We start from the raw sequence: 14423 nt of genomic DNA on the forward strand, positions 1-14423 counted from the left end.
TAGTTCACACCATACAGCTTGTCGTGAATATGATCCAGAAATAACCCCCAATCCGAAGGCTTTTGGAGAAAGTGAGGCACTTGGTGAACAAGTTTAGGAAGTCATCTGTCGCCACAGAGCAGCTACTACAGAAGTGTGCTCTGGTTCTGATAAAAGACTGTCCCACCAGGTGGTCAAGTTGCTTTGCTATGATGTTGAGCTGTCTTGAAGTCAAGGAGCACCTAACCGCTGTGGCTGAGTCCATGGGTTGGGACAACCTGCAGCCCAGTGAGTGGCAGAAGGTCAAGATGCTGAAAGACCTTCTTCTGCCATTTGCAGAGCACACTAAGTCACTTGAAAGTGACACTCAATCACTTTCCCTTGTTGTGCCAGCACTCCTGGATCTCAAAAACCACCTGTCGGAGTTAAGCTTGCACATGTGAGGACCTACAAAGATGCAGCGACACTGGCTCAGAAGATGCTGTCCAGCATGGATAGGCGCTTTAGTGTTTCTTGACATAACAGCTGATAACTTCTCACCACTTCCTGCAGCAGCATGCTTTGTGGACCCTTGTGTAGCTGAAACCCTTCTGGAAAATGATGAGGATGATGAATTCCAGAATCTTGTCAGAAAGGCAGAGGACTACATTGCTCATCTTGTGCCACAAAGAGTGCAAGTACGAGAAGAACCGTTGACCGATGATGAGCAGGTTGCAAATGAGGGTTCAGAGGCTAAAGAGTTAACCCCCGCAAAACGACCTAGATTTAAATTTTTCAGTGCCAATTGTCCATCGAGGCCAAAGACGGCCAAGACAACAAACATTAGGCAGGAGATTTTGAAATATAAAGAGGGGCTGTCCGGGTCTACTAGTGCTGAGGTTGAGGAATCCGGCATTGAGTATTGGTTAACTCCGTGTTGTTCCACTGCATTTCCAACACTGAAACCTCTGGCCTTGGACCTCCTGGCGATGCCAGCCTCTCAGGCATTTACAGAGAGGGTCTTCAGTGTAAAGGCTGAGTTATGCTTCCGCGTCAACACAACGCAAGGGGGCTTGCGGACCCCTTACGTCCTTGCGGACCCCCCTTACGTCCAACGCAAGGGCCTGACGTGTACCTCCCAAAAATCCTAGACGCGCGTCGAGGCGACGCAACACCAACGCAGCGGCATTGGCTGTGATTGGTCCGCTAACTACATCCGCTGGAGACCGCTATCCGGTTTCCACTCATAAACACCGCCATTTAAACTTTTAATAGGCTACTTTTATTGTTTTCACCTCGTTTTATTGTTCGCACCTTGTCGCTTTTGCACAAAGAAATAAAACACCAAGTTCTGAAAAATAGTGGATGTTTAAAGCCGGAAAGTAAACAAATAGGCTATAACGAGGCTAACGACGATATACGTCAAGAGTCTCGGTCGGTCGGTCAGTCTTTACAAAAAACATAGCGCCCTTTACCGGTGTGGCATTGAATTGCATTTCGACACGTAAACCCAACGCAGAACCATCACGGTCTCCAAGCAACTGCGTGGCCGTTGCGTAGCCGTTGCGTGATCACTACGCGGAAGCATAATCCAGCCTTAACTGGTTACCTCTCTTGTGGCCGCAGGAACAGGGCTAGGACCATTTTGGAAAGAAGTGCTTTCCTCAAAGTGAACAAGCCTAAGTAGTAGTTAACGGCTGGCCTGAACAGACATGCAAGAAGCATGCATGTACTACACACACACACACACACACACACACACGCACACTAGCAGTGGGCACAAGTGTAAAGATATAGCCATAGAGTAATGTGTACTGGACGATTGTTTTGTTTTTGTTGTTTGTAACCACCAGTCTTAAAATAACACATCCAGTTACAGTTTATGTAGTTGCTGTTGAGACTGCTGGTTATTTGGTTCAGTAGTTGGTATAATTCAGTACCGTTTGTGCTTTTCTGTCAACATTTCACTGTATGCAGCCAGTGCTTCCCATCCCATTATATCTCCCTAAGGTCCAAACCATTTGTAGTGTTTTGTTATCTGTTAAATGTTTTTATGATGCAAAATCTGACTTCAGTTTACAAGGAATACAAGTCAGACACACATTTTATTTGCACTTTTTCAAGCACCTTGTTTCCATTTGTTAAAACTTGAATGTATTCATTTTTTTCTGCCATGTCATGTGATGCTATTTTATTTATTTTTTTATTTAAATGTATGTGTGTGTACTTCCCACATATTTGGTTAGTAAAATAAATATGTTGTCAATTGAAATCAGAGCATCTTCTGTGTCTAGAATGGATATATTCTTGAGTCTATAAGGTACCGATAATGTAATAAGATAACCTTGTTTGAATTGTGAAATGGGTTAGGCTAAATACAATCTTTGACTAAAACTAGACTAAAATGTCATCAGTTTTCGTCGGCTAAAACTAGACTAAAGTGTCATCAGTTTTTGTCGACTAAAACTAGACTAAAATAGTCATGGACAATTCTGACTAAAATAAGACTAAAATGCTCAGACTTTTAGTCGACTGAAACTTGACTAGACTAAAAATAGTATTAACGTGACTAAAACTAATAAAAAATAAAATGATAGCTTGAGACAAAGACTAGACTAAAACTAAAAGTAAAACAGGCCACCAAAAACAACACTATCTCCTGCCTGTATTCATCATAAAGATAAAAAACTAGCTACTATAATTTCTATAAAGCAAGTGTTTATCATTAGATTATTAAAATAATTGTATCATAATAATTCCAAGTTCGCATCTGATCTGTACTACACTATCGGTTAAAGCTGTAGGCTACGATTTGAAAAGTTCGAAAAAAGCACCCCACACACACACACACACACACACACACACACACACACACACACACACACACACACACACACACACACACACACACACACACACACACACACACACAGAGTTTAGTTTATTGGAGAATGTACTCTGACTACAGTTGTCCTCTCCTCTCTTTCTGAAAACATTTTAGGCGAGAAATAAGCTATGAAGTTGCTGAATCTGTCTTTATCTTAGATCGACAACGGTCAGTTTGAAAGAGTTTCGAGAGCTTTCGAGGGCCATTTATATTGTCAACCCCTGGGACTAATATGAGCTACTGTGGTAGAGCAGACGACAGACACAGAAGACAACATTTGGTTCCACCATTTAGGATTTAGGAACATCAGGACGACAGGAAGACTATCTCAACTAGTCATGAGATGATATGAAAATTTCATATCAGAATTATCCCACCAAAATAATTAAATTGCTATTAACGATATTATCAAGGTACACCCTGGACAGGTCACCAGTCTATCACAGGGCTGACAGAGTCAGAGGCCATCCACATGTAGCAAAACAAACTTTTTTTCTCTGTTTTGCCTTTGCGTCGTTTCAAGAAAATCTGCATCCAGACGAATCTACTGAAAACGACTCACCGCACTGTAGTACATATTCCAGTGTTTCCCCCAGAAAATGTGTTAGTTAAGGTGGTGTCTGTCAGGGGGGGGGGGGATGATGAGCATCACATTAATAGCTACAGATACTGTAAAACACTACAACGACATATGAGTGCATGTCTTATTTTATGAAGTAAAATATAAGTTATGGGTTTACTCAACAGCTTAATAGTTCATAGAAATTCAGGTAGAAATAGGTTAACTCAGAGTTCCACAGCTTATCAAAAACAATCCTCCCCCCACAGGGGGTGTCTCCCCCCCATGTAAATGATTATTGATTTATGAATGAATTGATAGGTGGCTTATTTTTGGCATATATTAATTTCTTTTTGGCCTGGAGGCAAGGGCGTAACTTTGAGTTGAACATTGGGGGGGTTGAGATTTCCGCCTGTGAAACAGGTGTATATATATATATATATCTTTGGAGACTATGGTGGGGGGATTGTGATCCTGTAGGGGGGTCCGGGGGCATGCCCCCCCGGGAGAAAATTTTAAATAATTTCATTTTAATGCATCAATTTGGTGAATTCTGAGAAACAAAATATGACATATCAATTACTGACCAATTTCTTACAAACTGCTGGTACTGATACAAATGTTGACATACTAAATGGGGTTGATGAGTTTAAGCATTCAAGAAAAGATGAAAACAAAAATGACTAAAACACAATTTGTTTATTATTATAATAATAATAATAATAATAATAATAATAATAATAATAATATAAGTGGGTGACTATTCCTCAGCCTTCCTTGGTGTTTTGGTTTTGACTAAAGCCTCGTTCACATACGTCGCCACTCGCCCATCTCTGAGAGACAGCTGTCAATTAATGTGAATGTGTTCTAGTGGAATGTGGTCAGGACAGGCGATGCGATGTGGTCGATCGGAGATCAAATTATTTTAACTTTCTGCGATGTGAGTGAAGCGAGTACCAATCACAATGTAGAATAGAGATGATCGACAGTTGACGTCAACAGAGAGTTCCACAGATAGTTGCCGTTTGAAGTCGCCGGCGGCAGTGAATTTTTTTTTGCCAGCGAGTAGAATTCAGCGAGAAAGCGAGTGGCGAGTAGTGGCGTATGTGAACGGGGCTATACGCACACGCACTGTCGAACTCGCCGGCTGGGGGGGGGGGGGGACAAACTAACTTTTGTTCAGTAACATGATTTGACTCGTGAGAGGTGGCACTGGCACTTTTATTCTTTTGCTTTTTTTCGCGTGCTTTCTTCATACCACCGCTGATGCGGGGAGAGACCGGGAGAGACCGGAGAGACAGTAGAGAAGCGCAGGTCCGGCAAGGTGGGCGAAACCAAATCTCAGAGCGGGAGGGGGCACAGACAAACGTCACTATTTTTTACTGGTAAATTGAGAAAATCTACCACACTGTTGTGATTATAATGCTTAACATTCAATATCAATAATTATGATATCAAATTGGGTGGGTTGTGTTGGCTGGTTTGGATTATTGGGTGGGTTGCAACCCACCCATCCCCCCCATAAATTACGCCTATGCCTGGAGGCCCTGCCCGGCCTGTACAATGGTAGGGGAAACACTGCGGCGAATAATGCTAGTATATGGATTTTTTTTTTTTTTTTTTTTTTAAGACGTTAGTTTAGGCGGCAGCCCTTTGTTGTTAAGGCGGCCGCCTTAACAGGAAAGCGCTGCGGGAAACCCTGTATTCCAGGCCTATATGTGGCACTGTTTCTGCTACAAAAATGCAAAAGAAGAGACCGTGGTTGACCGGATGTTTGCCGTTGCTATGGCAACACGTGAGAGCTAGGGCTAATCTCCACCCGACCACCCGATCAATAAAACACCCATAAGATGACAATTTGGCCCATATAAACAATAAGCATCAACAGCTGTCACCCTAAGGACCTTGACGAGGTGTTGTCAGACTTTGGGATGGATTAATTAGACAAATACATGCCTACATTCATGGGAAGTTAGCTAGCGGTCGTTTGTTAGCATCGTAAAAAAGTAGCAAATCTGCGACTTTTTTCCCGGAATATTGCCCCCCTCTCTCGGCTCCTTTTTTTTTTTTTTCAAAGAGTGGCCCCGATACGCCGTCGTAGCGAGCAAAATATCTGCCCTCTTTCCCTCTTGTACATGTCATCACATTTTAATATGACACATGCATGACCTTAGACGACCCAGAATGGATCTGTGTCCTACACAGTCAACAGTATTTACAGTCATAAATCGGCTCAATAGTGGGGTGAGAGAGTTGAGCACTGAGCAATAATGAGTTGAATGGCCAATCGATTAAAGCCTACGTCATGTCCACATTGTGTACCCGTGCATGTGCTCGTGCATAAACTGTACCGTACTTAAATTCACGTCTCCCAACTGAGGAAGTGGACCAGACCAGACTAAAGAACGGAACGGAGCACTCACACTAGCCAGACAATCCAAACTTTAGGCTTAGAGGCCGTCCACACGTCCACACTTTTTTTCTCTGGTGTCGTCAAAAAATTGCGTCCACACGAATCCACTCTAAACGACTCGCTGTAGGACATATTCCAGACACTTATATGGCGCTGTTTCTGCTACAAAAATGCACCTAAACGGAGAAGAAGAGACGGAGCATGGGGAACTAAACAAGTTGCTTGACCGGATGTTAGTAGTTGCTATGGCAACAAGAAAAACCTACGGCTACTATCCACCCGACCAACCAATCATAACATGACAATTTGGCCCATATAAATAAAACCAACAATAACCATCAACAGCCATCACCCTAAGGACCTTAACGAGGTGTTGTCACACGTTGTGATGTATTCATTAGAAAAATAAATAAGGACATTCACGGGAAGTTAGCCAGCATAACTGCCGGTTGTTTGTTAGCATCGTAAAAAAAATAGCAAATCTGTAATTTTTTACGCCGTCGTACAAAGGAGCAGAATATCTGCTGCAGCACGATCACAAGCATGTAGGCCGCCATTGTTGTTCAGAGTCGTTAAAGGAGAAATCCGGTCATTTTTTACCCCATTTCCGTTGTCCTCAGGGTCATCCCGACTTATTAGAAGCAAAAAACCCGACAAATTGACGTTGCCTAGCCCGAGATCTGTACCTGCCTGGCAGCCTTCCAGACTCCCTCCAATGCTAAACCATTGGGGCACGTTATATCTGCTTTCCTGGGCCTCAGAAAACAATTCCAAGACCTATGCAACATAGGTTGGGTCCGTACGAGACACCACGGCGCTCGTTTAGCTCAAATAGTGTTGCAAAACGAAATAAATATGTGTGTTTTAGCATGAAGTTACTCACCTCAAATCACCCCGTAGACATTAGCAGTAGATAGCGGAGCGCCTGTCGTCCCTCCCAGTCACCCCAGAAACGAAAACGTTTTCCTCGTAGTTTTGATTTTGTATCCATAAAGAAACGACCGAGCTGTGCAGTCGTCATGTCCGTAATAAATCCAGGAAGCTGTTATGTCCATATGTATGACTATGTTACAACATAGCAACGATAGCTTCCGCTAGTAACATGCCGGGCGCTCGTCCGTCCCAGTCACCACAGAAAACGTTTTCCTCGTAGTTTTGATTTTGTATCCATAAAGAAACGACCGAGGTGTGCAGTCGTCCTGTCCGTAATAAATCCAGGAAGCTGTTACGTCCATATGTGTGACTATGTTACAACATAGCAACGATAGCTTAGCTAGTAACGTTCCGGGTGCTCGTCCGTCCCAGTCACTGCAGAAACGAAAACGTTTTCCTCGTAGATTTTGTATCCATAAAGAAACGATCGAGCAGTGCAGTCGTCCTGTCCGTAATAAATCCATGAAGCTTTTATGTCCATATGTATGACTATGTTACAACATAGCAACGACTGCTTACAGCTAAACAGTAGCCTGGAGCCAAAACAATGCAAGTCTCGCGCAAGTTCCCGTCTGCCGTCCTCACTCTGGAGCTGTTTTCAAGCCAGTACAGTGAAAAATCTTGGACAGCCGCGCGAGGTTCACTTTGGTCTCACTCTGTTGATGAGAGACTGCAGTCTGCACACGCGACACGCGACTCCCACTCGTGCTGTCAACACAACTAGCCTACTGAGACTGCGCGAGGTTTGTTGTCTTTGTAGCAGGTTCAACTGTCACACAGGCTAAGCTATCTTACTATGTAGGCTAGCGCTAGTTACACTGTCATATGGACATGACGGCACTGCTCAATGGAAAGAAGTTTGTCACTGTATTGGCTTGAAAACAGCTCCAGAGTGAGGACGTCGGGAGACGGGAACTTGCGCGAGACTTGCATTGTTTTGGCTCCAGGCTACTGTTTAGCTGTAAGCAGTCGTTGCTATGTTGTAACATAGTCATACATATGGACATAACAGCTTCATGGATTTATTACGGACAGGACGACTGCACAGCTCGGTCGTTTCTTTATGGATACAAAATCTACGAGGAAAACGTTTTCGTTTCTGCGGTGAGTGGGACGGACGAGCGCCCAGCACGTTACTAGTTGAAGCTATCGTTGCTATGTTGTAACAGTCATACATATGGACGTAACAGCTTCATGGATTTATTACGGACATGACGACTGCACTGCTTGATCAATTCTTTATGGATACAAAATCAAAACTACGAGGAAAACGTTTTCGTTTCTGCGGTGAGTGGGAGGGACGAGCGCCCGGCACGTTACTAGCTGAAGCTATCGTTGCTATGTGTAACATAGTCATACATATGGACATAACAGCTTCCTGGATTTATTACGGACAGGACGACTGCACTGCTCGGTCGTTTCTTTATGGATACAAAATCAAAACTACGAGGAAAACGTTTTCGTTTCTGCGGTGACTGGGAGGGACGACAGGCGCTCGGCTATCTACTGCTAATGTCTACGGGGTGATTTGAGGTGAGTAACTTCATGCTAAAACACACATATTTATGTCGTTTTGCCACACTATTTGAGCTAAACGAGCACCGTGGTGTCTCGTACGGACCCAACCTGTGTTGCATAGGTCTTGGAATTGTTTTCTGAGGCCCAGGAAAGCAGATATAACGTGCCCCAATGGGTCAGCATTGGAGCGAGTCTGGAAGGATGCCAGCCAGGTACAGATCTCGGGCTAGGCAACGTCAATTTTTGTCGGGTTTTTTGCTTCTAATAAGTCGGGATGACCCTGAGGACAACGACAATGGGGTCAAAAATGACAGGATTTCTCCTTTAAGAGACGTCGCGGCGGAAGAGGTCAGGCTAGAGGGTCGAGGCGATGACATCATCAAATGCTTTTTTGCCGTCGATATACGAATACGAAGATGAAACGGAGGGGCACCGTTTTTTCCTTTTTTACCCTTGGACCTGGTTTCAAAAAAGTGTGTTTTCAGGCAGCGAAAACGCCGGATCTGTGTGGACAGTCGCCCCAACCCCCAAGACGTTTCCACACACAAAAAGAAGTTCCTTAAGGGTCCTTAATCGTGCCTGGGCCCAGTACGGCTGGCCTAGTGGGAGTGGCTCTACGGGTCATCTGTTAACCTGCATATCTTTGGGCTGTGGGAAGAAGCTGGAGAACCCAGAGAGAACCCATGCAGACACAGGGAGAACAACCTGTGAGGCGACAGTGCTACCCACTACACCACCATGCAGCATAATTCAGAAGGTCTCCCTGCAGAAAAAAACATCTATGTTTGTATCCTGTATGTTTTACTTCTCTACAGTGATAGTGAGCTAGACAGCTTTTTAAAGTCATTCAACTAACCATCAACTTGTGAGTTTTTTTTTATCATAACCCGCAAATCCTACATAATCCCATCCTTCATCTCAATGCTGATAGGCTGTGATGACACAGCGTCATGACAATTTCTGCTCAAGTTTAAATTGTGTCAATGACAAATATTTGGTGAATTCCAGTTATCATGTTCATCTTCCCATTGACCAGACTAACAATTCTCTTAGTGTTTGGGGTGCTGGAGTTTGACAACAATCTGAACTGAAATCACCTAACACACACAATGCTTTGTATTTTGTTCAACGAATCAATGGTGTTTGGTCGTGAGCAGAGGCAGACACCAGCTGGCGGCAACCAGACCGCTCCGTCTCGGCGGGCCTTTAAACTCTACTGATGGATGCAGCCGCACTGCAAAAAACGGATTTAAAGCCGGACCTCTGCTGCCATTATGGGAACATCTTCAACATTTCATCTCATTTATTTCCAGATGCCTTTATGATTAAATGAGCTGGAAACAGACGGCCAAAGCGGTGGATGTATTCACAGCATCGGCGTCGTGCACCGTCAGCCCGCAGCTGCAACCACATTTATGCCCAGGACTCAGGAAGGGTTCCATTATCGGACGCAGCCCCGCCAGGTTCTTTACGTTACGTTTTGGTGCATGTATCGGTATATAGGATTTAGTTCTCGTGACCACGTCTGAACGGTTTGCAAATTAATTATAATCTCACACACACGTGCATGTTGATAACTAGAATCATACATCCAAGCACAAAATCGGACATAAATACACCGAGTTTGGTGTGGTAATATATCTGGGTGGGAGGCGTGTCTGAAGGCTGAGGGCTGAAGGCGTACATGTAGAAAGAGGTTCCCGTTAAACGATATAACGTTTGTTAGCTGCCGTCGTGTTAGCTCACTTAGCTAACCGGGCTAGCTACTGTAACCGTTAACAGTTACCGGGTCCGGTGACGGTGTAAGAATGTCGCTCGTACCTTGTTGTCTCTGCTGGTGTTGCCCACAGAAAGCTGGAAGGATCATGTTCAGGTCATTCTCTCACATGTGACGTCCATGTTTGCTGTCTGCTAGGAGCCGCTGCAGCGTCAATCCTAACAATAACACTTCCTGGTTCCGGTCCGCCGCTTCAAAATAAAGGTGTCGGTGTGATTGTATTTGTTATTTTATTTTTATTTATTTGGAAAACAGCCTCTTCTTTTATACCATTGGCTGTAATTATATTCAATTTAATTGTCACATTAGATGGGCAAAAATAAAGAATAACGAGCATTCCAATACAATTAATCAGTTAAATCTAGGGATGGCCAAAACTAAAAATAGTTTTGACTGTTAAGGCTGTCACTATTCCTATATTGTTTGTGTGTGAATGTGTCAATATGCAAAGTAGATGTGTGGCCTCCCGTCGGGGATTGGCCCGTCGGTTCCGGCCCCTCCCACTACCTGGTCGGTGATCCATGGACCCTGATTGGTGCGGCGGTCGGCAGTTCAACCAAGCAGCAGTCACTTCAGCGGCACCGGCTCTCTATAAATCCTTCGCCTTTTGTAGCAATCGAGGCTGTGATTACTCTTGATCAGCCACCCCGTGCTCTTTTTGTGTGCTCTACTGCTACTACTACTATCATAGATTGGGCCAGGTTCGTTTTTTGCCACTGATTTTGCTGTGCCCGTAGTCATTTGGATGTCTAGAAACACTAGGGATAGGGGTGCTGCTCACATTGTGTTTTGCTTTTCCGAGACTTAGTTCCGTAGCGCTCTTTTGTTTGCATTTTGGTTGAGGTTGTAACTCTAGCCGTAAAGAGTCCTTTTTCAGTTACATTTGTTTCATTGATTTAGCAGCACCCATAGGCCCTCTCTTTCTGTTGTAGTTCTGTATGTTCTTTTTTTTCCTAAACAAATTGAACTTTATTGTTAATAAACCTCTTACATTACCAAAAACACCTGGTTTTATGTTGCTTCCCTTTCCCCTCACGAGCTGGGTTCGTAACAGACCGACCACCGAGCCTCATTAACCGTTGTAACCGGTTAACGGATCATATTAAAATGCGCTATTATTTGGGCTATTAAGTATAAACATGCGATTTATGAAAAATTTAGTGTGATGGATAATTTGTTCACTTCACACAAAAAAGATCTTGTAATGAGACGGCAAACTGTAGTCTTGTAGTCTACTCCTATAGTCGCGAAGCGTGTAGTCTACTACTGTGTTACAATGCCATCATAACATACTGTGTATAATCATTTAGATCGCATTCTCCATTCTCAATAATTAAGACTTGAAGAGAAATTATACAGTGGGAGACACTGTGTCCGTCATGCATGTATATCACAAAACAGGGTCAGAGCGCACAGCAGTAGTAGACATAGTGGTGGCAAGACCCCGGTGCCTGCACGAGCCGCCGGGCCATTCATCATCATCATCACCACCATCTTCACCATCCGCGCTCCACAGCTGCACCGGATTCCCCGTCCAACACCAGAACGGCGGGACACCGGGGCCAGCGTGGCCCTCGCGCACCGCTCAGACCAGCTGCAGCCCCAAATCCGGCTCCAGCTCGCTGCAAATTTGCGCATTTCTCCACGGACAACAGGCTGCCGAGCCGCGAGAACAGGCACGAGCCGCGTGCAAGCAGAACACGATCATGATTTTTTTTTATTTACCGACAAGTTTAATCGGTTAACGTTAATACGGTCAACCACCGGTCAAACGGTCACAGGTGAACATCCCTAGTTAAATCTGTTAAAAAGAAACCTAATCCAACTTTCCAACATTAATTTTTGGGGTGGGGGGGTGCTGCGTTCACCTGACATGTAGAGACAGAAAGACATTCACACTCACACCTGAACCTATCCCCATCCTGCATGTCTTTGGACTGTGGGAGGAATCTCCCACAAGTAAGTATATAAACTATAAGTAAGTCAAATAAGAGAATAGAAGTGAAGATAGAATATCTTGAGGTTTCTTTTTTTCTTCACACTGAATTCAAGTTAGGGTCTAGCAGAAGATTTTTTGGAAGGAGCTTGTTTTTTTGAGTAAATTTTACTCAAATTGAATAAAATTTTACTCTAAAAAATACAACATTTGGTCCCAGTCTAGTAAAGTTTACTCTGCTGTCAGAGTAATATTTTCAGAGTCATTTTTACTACATGTTGTGTTGATTTGCAACTCTAAAAGATAAAAATGTATTCTATGGGGAATGAAATAAAAAATACTCTACTGCTATTATACTCAATACAGTGTTGTAGTTTATTCATTTTAGAGATTATTTTCACTCATTTTAGAGCTATATAACACTCAATAGAGAAATGTTTTCCACTCATTATAGACTTGAATTTAGCTCCATAAAGAAATGTTATTAATTACAGCATGGGAGTTATTAACTCCATGTTAAACAGATTTCCACTTATCTGTATATGCTGAAGTTGTATAGTGGCAAATCTATTAGTCATGTTTTAATCAAAACAGTTGTCAAAATGTCCTATCAAGCTAACCTGTCCTCTAAAAACTAAATAAGGCAATTAGTCAGAAATATGTATTTCACCAAGCACACTTTATTCCAAAAGAAATGTGCAATAAATCATAACCATTTTCCATGTCAGCAGTTCAGGTAAAAAAATAGAAATTCAGGCTTTGGTTTGTTCTTATACAGGTACGCAAACATTGCATTTGAGAAAAAGTTCACAATCTTAAAGTGATGGTTCTAAGTAAAATGCTCCCTAGGTCATTTCCACCATGACATCCAGCCAAATACCCCCTCAGAAGCATTTTTAGCCATGGTCAACATTGGTCAAGGTAGGGCTACCAGCCAAATGGCTTAGTACTAGCACGATCATTATGTACATTATGTATATCTCGTAAATTACCCTTCTAATAATGCATGGAATGTTACCAAACTTCTGCAGTAGTACACATAGGGTCTGTACTCACAAAACAAGGCAATTGAAAGTTTGTAAGTACATCAGGAGTTTATTTAAGAGAACACTTGCCTGATAGCTTCTATCCTCGGCTGCTAACGCTAGCGCTGCGCCGACGCTACTTCCGGGTTTACCCAGCTGTTTCCGTGACGCAAGTTTCACACGAGAGTCATACTGTACTGTTTTGTGTACAAAATGTGAATTATTTCATTGTGGTTATTTAATTACTCATGATGATTAAAAAGAATGAATGAATTAAATTAATTAATTTATGGTTTAAAGGGTTGATAAAGATAAATATTCATTTAAAAAAAAGCTGTTTAAAAATATAAATACTTCTTAAAAAGACAATTAAGTCTATTTATGTTAAAAATATGAGTTCATAAGGAATAGTTAAGTTAAAATAACTCTACTTTGAGTGTGTACACTATCATTTATGATGATTTAAACTGTGTATGTACTGAATTTGATTATAAATATTCAGAGAATTAGAGAAGAAGTAGAAAGTCAATATGAATATGGTATTAATTGAATGTGTTTCTACACCATCTGTGTAGACTGGTTTTTATTTCTACCGGATCAGGGATTGATCAGCAAGAATTTTGAACCTTCGGTTCAGTGGCGAGCCAGGCAATCGACCGAACGGAGAACGGGATCCACTCCGAAGACAGACTTCTACTTACTGCACTCTGAAACAGATAAGATCGTTCACCACAAAATCTACCCGGGTAGTAGAAGAATTGATAAACACACCAAACACAGAACTGAACTTCATTCTTCTGAAACAGAAGGGAAAGGACAATTTATTTTGAACTTTGTTTATTTTTTTTATTCTTATTAAAGAGCTCTATTTTGTTTTGGGGTTTTTTCTATTCCATCTGCAGTGAAATATGTTTTCTGTGCAATAAATGATCACTGTTCAACTTCTACATCGAGTCCAGCTTTCTGAACCTAGAGAATGTGGTTTTCCTTCTAATATTGAGATTAAAGGCGCTATACATATGAAACAGAACATCTTGAAAATGAACTCAATGCAACATCCGAGCTCTCAGCTCTGCAACCCTTGGATTCACCTTAGTGGTACCCACATCTATCTCATAGATGGTGGTCTGTAAGAAGTTGTACACATTGACCAGATCCTGGTTGTACGAAGTACCAAAGACAAAATGAGCCTTGAAAAGCTCGTCAAAGAGGCAAGGGGGTCTGGTGACTTACATGGTATGGCATGTTTGTCAATGACAATGAAGTACTTGTGAATTAAGTTCTTCTGTGGCCCCACAGCAAGCAGATAGGGTTGAAGGCTTTCCATGATGCCGTGAAGATGACCCTGGATGCTGGTCCCAGTCTGTGACACAGACGCTTAATTAGTTTGCTATTAATATGAGAACTAGTAGTCAAT

The 14423-nt window shown here is 42.6% G+C and overlaps 1 protein-coding gene across 2 annotated transcripts in view; it reads right to left on the reverse strand.

Moving 5' to 3' along the window:
- dennd4b (DENN/MADD domain containing 4B) overlaps positions 1–10214 on the reverse strand; it is a 134121-nt gene extending 123907 nt beyond the window's left edge. For both annotated transcript variants that reach the window (XM_084027203.1, XM_084027202.1), the window contains exon 1: positions 10090–10214. The gene's annotated coding sequence lies outside the window, so the exon portion shown is untranslated. The remainder of the gene's footprint in view (positions 1–10089) is intronic.
- Between the last annotated feature and the right edge of the window lie 4209 nt (positions 10215–14423).

The sequence above is a fragment of the Eutrigla gurnardus genome, assembly GCF_963514095.1.
Source record: "Eutrigla gurnardus genome assembly, chromosome: 14".
In the NCBI taxonomy this organism is placed as follows: Eukaryota; Metazoa; Chordata; class Actinopteri; order Perciformes; family Triglidae; genus Eutrigla; species Eutrigla gurnardus.